The 6,920-nt window shown below is 35.1% G+C and overlaps 1 pseudogene; it reads left to right on the top strand.

Moving 5' to 3' along the window:
- Window positions 1-599: 599 nt before the first annotated feature.
- On the top strand, window positions 600-1,613 carry LOC104865804 (annotated as a pseudogene).
- Window positions 1,614-6,920: the final 5,307 nt, after the last annotated feature.

Here is a 6,920-nt window from a genome sequence, read left to right as displayed (position 1 = left end):
TAGTTTCAGATAGGATCTTGCTAAGTTGCCATATTGCTGAGGTTGATCCTTCTGTCTCACCATCCCCAAGTGCTGGGATTACAGACATGTGCTGCCATGTCTGTCTGTAAATTTGGTATACTTTGGGAAAAAATTAAGAGAGTGAAGAAACAAACCACCATCAAGCTTTTTTTTTTTTTCCATTTAGTTTACTGATAGTTTTTAAGTATACAATACAGTTACATTTATCATTGGGCTCTTGTACCTGTACATGACAGATCTTGGTTATCATTTGTCCCCATACCCCTTGCCTCCCTTCACCCTCTCTGCCCTCCCCTATTTACAAAGACTTTGTTTCCATTTTTTTCCTTTTCTCATATTTTTCACCTTATTTCCTTTCCCTTACCCTTCCCACTTACCCTCCACCTTTAGCCCTTTTCTTCCTATTTTGCATTGTCAGTTATACAATTTGGATCTTATTTGCACTTTTAGTTTTTCACACCAGAAAAACTATTCTGTATTTACATAAGGCAATAATAGGGTGCTTGAGATATTACCAAGAAGTCCGGACCATGCAACAATGCACCCCAATGCCTTCCTGACATGCACTCCTAATTCCTTTTGGTTCTAAGTCCAAGATGGCCAGTCTCAAGAATCAGCTGACTGTGAATCTCCTTAGGGAAGAACGACCACCAGAACAAGAATAAAGATGTTGGGATTGGTGCTGTGTGCATGGCCTGTGCTATCAGTATCTTGATGAAGGGCTTGGCAGATAAATTTGCTCTTGTTGATGACATGGAAGACAAATTGAAGGGAGAGAGGATGGATTATCTCCAACACAGTGGTCTTTTCCTTAGAACACCAAAAATTGTCTCTGGCAAAGACTATTCTGTAACTGCAAACTCCAAGCTGGTTATTATCACAGCTGGGGCATGTCAGGAAGAGGGTGAAAGCCATCTTAATTTGGTCCAGCATAATGTGAACATATTTAAGTTCATCATTCCTAATGTTGTACAGTACAGCCCAAACTGCAAGTTGCTTGTTGTTTCAGATCCACTGGATATCTTGACCTATGTGGCTTGGAAGATAAATGGCTCTCCCAAAAGCCATGTTACTGGAAGTGGTTGCAATCTGGATTCAGCCTGGTTCCATTAACTAATGGGAGAAAGACTGGGAGTTCACCCACTCAGCTGCCATTGTTGGATCCTTGGGGAGCATAGAGACTATAGTGTGCCTGTGTGGAGAGGAGTGAATATTGCTGGTGTCTCCCTGAAGAATCTGCAGCCTTAGTTAGGAACAGATGAGGATAAGGAGCATTGGAAAGAGGTTCACAAACAGATGGTTGACAGTGCTTATGAAGTGATCAAACTCAAAGGCTACACATCCTGGGCCACTGGACTGTCTGTGGCAGATTTGGCCGAAAGTATAATGAAGACTCTTGGGAGAATGCATCCAATTTCTACCATGATTAAGGGTCTCAATGGAATAAAGGATGATGTCTTCCTTATGTACCTTGTGTCTTGGAGCAGAATGGGATCTCAGATGTTGTGAGGGTGACCCTGATTCCTGAGGAAGCGGCCCATTGGAGGAGTGCAGCTACCCTGTGGGCAATCCAGAAAGAGCTGCAGTTTTAAAGTCTTCCAGGGTCACACCACTTTGCTGTATGGGCTACAAGAGGATTTAGTTGGAGGCTGTGCATGTTGTCTTTATTATCTGCTCTGAGATTGAAACAGTAGCATTAAGATGGCCTGGGGAAATCATCCATTTCCCAAAGTTAGAAATACAATGGTTCATAAAACCTCACAGTTCTATCCTGATGCTGGATGGCACTTTTGTAGTCCTAACCTGGTTAGTATAAAGGAGTCCCACCATTTCAGACACCATGGCCAATATCATACAGGTTCCAGTTGCCCTTCAAACCAGATGTATGTTGCTCTATGTTGTATAACTTCATCAACTAAGTTTTTTCCCAGTTGGACATAGTCTGGGATTCAGTGTATAAATCCAATACTGAATGTGTTATGCATAAATGCTTTAAAGGACTTTGTTTTGTGATATATATATATATAAATATATATATATATTGTAATATATATATTGTAATATATATGTGATATATTATATATGTAATATGTATTATATTTGTAATATATATTTTTGTGTAATATATAGATACATATGTGTGTGTATATATATATATACATATACATATGTATATATATCAGAAGTGTACATTTCCATATAATGTAAAAGGAAAGATTTGTGATATATATATATAAATATATATATATATTGTAATATATATATTGTAATATATATGTGATATATTATATATGTAATATGTATTATATTTGTAATATATATTTTTGTGTAATATATAGATACATATGTGTGTGTATATATATATATACATATACATATGTATATATATCAGAAGTGTACATTTCCATATAATGTAAAAGGAAAGATCTACTTTGTGAACAGTGTAAGCAAGCATCAAACCAACAACACCAAACGAACCTTGAAGAGTGAAAAAAAAAGAGACAATGATAGGAATGCCTATCAACTTGCAAGAAAAAAATATTGCAAGTTGCTTTACTTCACTATGAAAGTATGAGAGAATTATTTTACATTCAATTCATTTACCTCACTAGAAAAATAGGAAGTTCCTCTGCAAACACTTTTTAAATTTCATCAAATAAAGATATGTAACTCATGAGTAAAAATAGTGCTTGTTTTAGTTACTTTCTCATTGCTGGTACAAAATACCTGACACTTAAGTGGGAAAAGACTTACCTTAACTTAAAATTTGCAAAGATTTAAGTCCATTGTTGGTTGTTTCCAAGGTAGGGCAACACCTCATAAAAGAAACAGTCCATGGCATGGCAGGCAGGAAGTAATGTGACTTCCATGTTTTTTTTCTCTTTTATTCTATCCGGGTTACGCGATTTGTGCCACCTATGCCGAGGGTGGGTCTTCCCTCCGGTAAATCCATCATCCACACCAAGAACTAGCTAAACCAATCAGTGGACTAATCTAGTATTGCATTCGTGACCCAGTCACCTATGGAAGGTCCCACCTATAAGTGCATGATACTTTCGGGGGACATCTACATATAAGCCATAACAGTGTTGTTCATGAGTTTTCAATGTTTAAAATCCTATTAGTAAAGCACTGAAAACATCTGTGAACAAACAGATATGTATGTCATGGACCTGGGTTTTATAATAGACCTTGAGATACTTGGGGGAGTGGGCAGGAAATGGAAGAAAAGTATAATATTGTCTATCACAACATGGCATCAGAAAATATTGACTTAATTAGTTTTATATTAAAAATATATTTTGAAGCCATTACAACAAAAAATAAATATAATAATGAAACTATCAAAAATTTGGGAGAAAGATTATAGGACACCCAAGGGAAAATATATTTTTAGTTTAAATTTTTATTTTGACTAGTGCATGTTTGCAGTATATAATGAATATATTCTTCAAGGGGAAATTGCTACACAAACATTACACACCTTAATTCTTTTTACTTATTTCCTTCTCCTTCTATCTCTCCCTCCATCTCTTGGTCCTCTTCTCATTTTTATAAAGGGAAGTTTATATATATTCACTTTGAAGTTGGTAAATAACAGAACATAGGTGTCGGTCAAATATTTAAAAGTGTGACTTTTTCAAAAAAAAAGAGGAAAGAAAGCAAAGATAGAGTCATGGTACAGAGAAAAATCCTTCTTATTTATCTTCCTCCATAATATTCTACTGGCCTCATTATTTCTTTTTTGAATATTTTAAAATAGGACCATTTAACAACACGGTGATAGCTATTTGCAACAGCAGTGGAGTAACACTAGAAGAGACAAGGATGGGTGTTCTGACCACTTCAGTCCGTGTCTCAATCCCCACAGTGCTGAGCAGATAAATAACTCACTTTGGAGTTAGATAATCTGGGTATAACTGAACTCCATCCACCACTTAGCAGCCGTGTGAACCCTGGGCAGTTACTATAAATATTTTGTGTCTGTAATGCTTCATCTTTAATATAATTAAAATTATGGTGCATTTGCATACAGTTACCATAAAAATAAAATGATAGCCATAAAGTGCTTAGAGCAGTGTAGGCTAAGTATGCTCCATATAAATGTTTACTTTTGCTATTATTCATTCTACTAATCAAGAACTGATATCTAAGAATGAGAATTTTAGTATTTGTAGATTGGTGTGTTCACTGCACTTTCTTGTTATCTTTTGGTGAGTATGAAAATAGAAATAATTTCGGTATCAAAAAAGTGTTAAAGAATAATTTGCTCAATAATTTTAGCCATTATATATTTTAAATTATTTTCAAATACTCAGCATTTTATTCCACGGCTCATCATTCACCTGTTTTAACCTAATAGTTTTCTTAACTTTATAAATATTATGAACTGAATACTGAAAAAACATTTCTTACTATAAAAGAAGAGGTAAGTCATCCTGCTTATGGATTTTTTACAAGTTATTTTGTCAGTAATCTATCAAACTTCAATTTTTTTCAATATACTTCAGAATTAATTCATTCTAGAAACACTGTCACTGTAGTGGAGAACATTGAATAGCTATTTACAATAACCAAATTTACACAATTCCCAAATTTATGAGCCAATTTATTCCCAAATTTATGAGTAAGCTTTAAGAACTTCTTAAAATGTATTGCATGTCACAGGTACCTAGTAAACAGCGCTAGGTCGAAGTGAGGATCAGGCAATTTACAAGTGGGAGTCATACAACCAGAGCATTTTTACTCTTTTCAGTCAAACTCTTCATCAATGCCCAATACGCATTCGTGCAACATGTTGCTTAAAATTTATAAGTAAACAAACAGAGATCATATTTGAAGATGCAGTAGTATATGCTATACTTAACTTGAAAGTTAAGTGGAAACAGCTGGTGATAATTAACCTTGGAATTTATACAAACAGTATTTTGATTCACATTGCTTGTACCTTTTGCAGAAGGTGCCCTTAAACAGGTGTCATTGTTGTGTGCTGTGATCACTAACATCTGAATAATACTATTTTCAAATGAAAAAAATATAGACAAACTGAAAAATTATATCAACATAGAGATTTATTATGAGGAATTAGCTTATACAATGTGTTTGCTATTTTCTGAGCTACTCTTGACATGTAGAATAAATACTTTCTTATTCTTTGAAGCATTGTTCTGCCTTAGAAATCTAGAATTCTACACATCATGAGTCTCCCATTGACAGTTGCATACCACATGGTCTCTTCCTAACATCAGAATCTCTCCCACAGATCAATACAAGTCCTTCCTGTTTACAGGAGTCAACTTTCAGCACATTTTGCTGCTCAGTCTGCATTATCTGCCCAACCCTTTCAGGTTTTGAACCTACACACAATTCCCATCCTGCTGTACCATCTGGTAAATAAGTGAAAACCATATTCTCAAGTATGTAGTATGCTGCCTTTGATATAGACAACTTTGGTAAATAATCTTAAAAACCTAGAAATGTTAGTGAAATGTAAAATGACTTCTGCTGTCTCTAACAGCAATCTGCTTTCTTTAGTTCAAAATTAGACACTGGAGGCACTGTCCATGAAATGGGACATCTGGCCTCATCCCTAACCTTGAACACCCACTTCCTGTGTACTAGAATAGATAGCTAGACGAATCTTGAGGTAAACTCCCTAACTACAAGGAATTGTTACATCTGGTTTAAAGTTAACTGTTTTGTTACTGTAATTAGTACACGGCTAATGTGAACTGGGGAAATGAAATGTAACCACCTGAGTGAGATCAAGGCTGTAAAACCCTAAAAAAGAGGGAGCTGCAACCCAATAGGAGGTTGATCACTGGTACTGCCTTTTTGAATGTGATTGACCTTTGCTGGTAAAATAAAGTTTTTATTATTTTACTTCCATTCAGCTCATCTCTATGCACATATCACTTTCCAGTTCCTTCTTTAACACCATCACAATCCAAATAGATCTAAGCATTGCTTCTTATTTATAATGAAGAGATATTCAAGATGTAATAATCAATTCTTTAAAATAATCAGTTCTTTAGAGCCTGTGCTCCAATATATCACAAAGTACCAAGACTACTATGACACAAAAATTTTCCCCATGTTGGTGATCCCTTACACATAGTCTGTCTTTCACACTGGAAAATATATGTATCCTACAATGTTTCCAATCTATTTGCCACTTCCGGTTTATTCAGTTTGATTGCCATGTTGCCATTGATAGAGTCAAAGTGATGTTTTGCAAATTGTTTAGACCACACGTACAACTTTAGACCCTTTGGAATTGAAAGAAACCTAATATACCATGGGAGAAGACCACAAATGTCTACTATTTCACATGTACATTGATGCAAATATTTCTGATTTTTCTTTTAGAGACAAAACAAGAATGTAGTCACCAACTCAAGAGTCATATATAATGTGCTGGTACCTGTGTTACCAACTCTAGTAAAGTGCAGTGGCTATATTTGTAACATTATTATAAAATTGTTCTGTCCAAGACAGGAGTTCAGGGAATGGTTTCTAGATCTGAAAATTGACTCAGTTTGGAGATTGGGCAAGAAATCCTACTATTTACCAATTCATTTATCATAATTCTTCTGATTATTTATTAACTGATATTATATACATTATTGTATAGATTAAATAATACTCATCCATGTTGGATGCCCATTTTGCCTTCTTCTAAGAAACAATATCATAGCTGTTGCTCATAGCTCCAAATTTGGATTACCACTCTGATCTGATCCTAATTTTCAAAATCATGGACACTTTGCTTCTGCTATTTAGCACTGCAACTTAATCTCTTGTTATTTTGGATCCTAGTATCCCTGTTGCTACTAAGGAGGCTGTTTGTTTTACACCATTACTTGCTTTCACCTTTTCCATAGTTCATCCTTGCTGCT

This window comes from Fukomys damarensis, unplaced genomic scaffold, assembly GCF_012274545.1.
Source record: "Fukomys damarensis isolate Sample0158 unplaced genomic scaffold, DMR_v1.0_HiC HiC_scaffold_1, whole genome shotgun sequence".
Taxonomy (NCBI): domain Eukaryota; kingdom Metazoa; phylum Chordata; class Mammalia; order Rodentia; family Bathyergidae; genus Fukomys; species Fukomys damarensis.
Note: the sequence above shows the minus strand (reverse complement) of the source record. Positions and strands in the feature narration are given on the sequence as shown.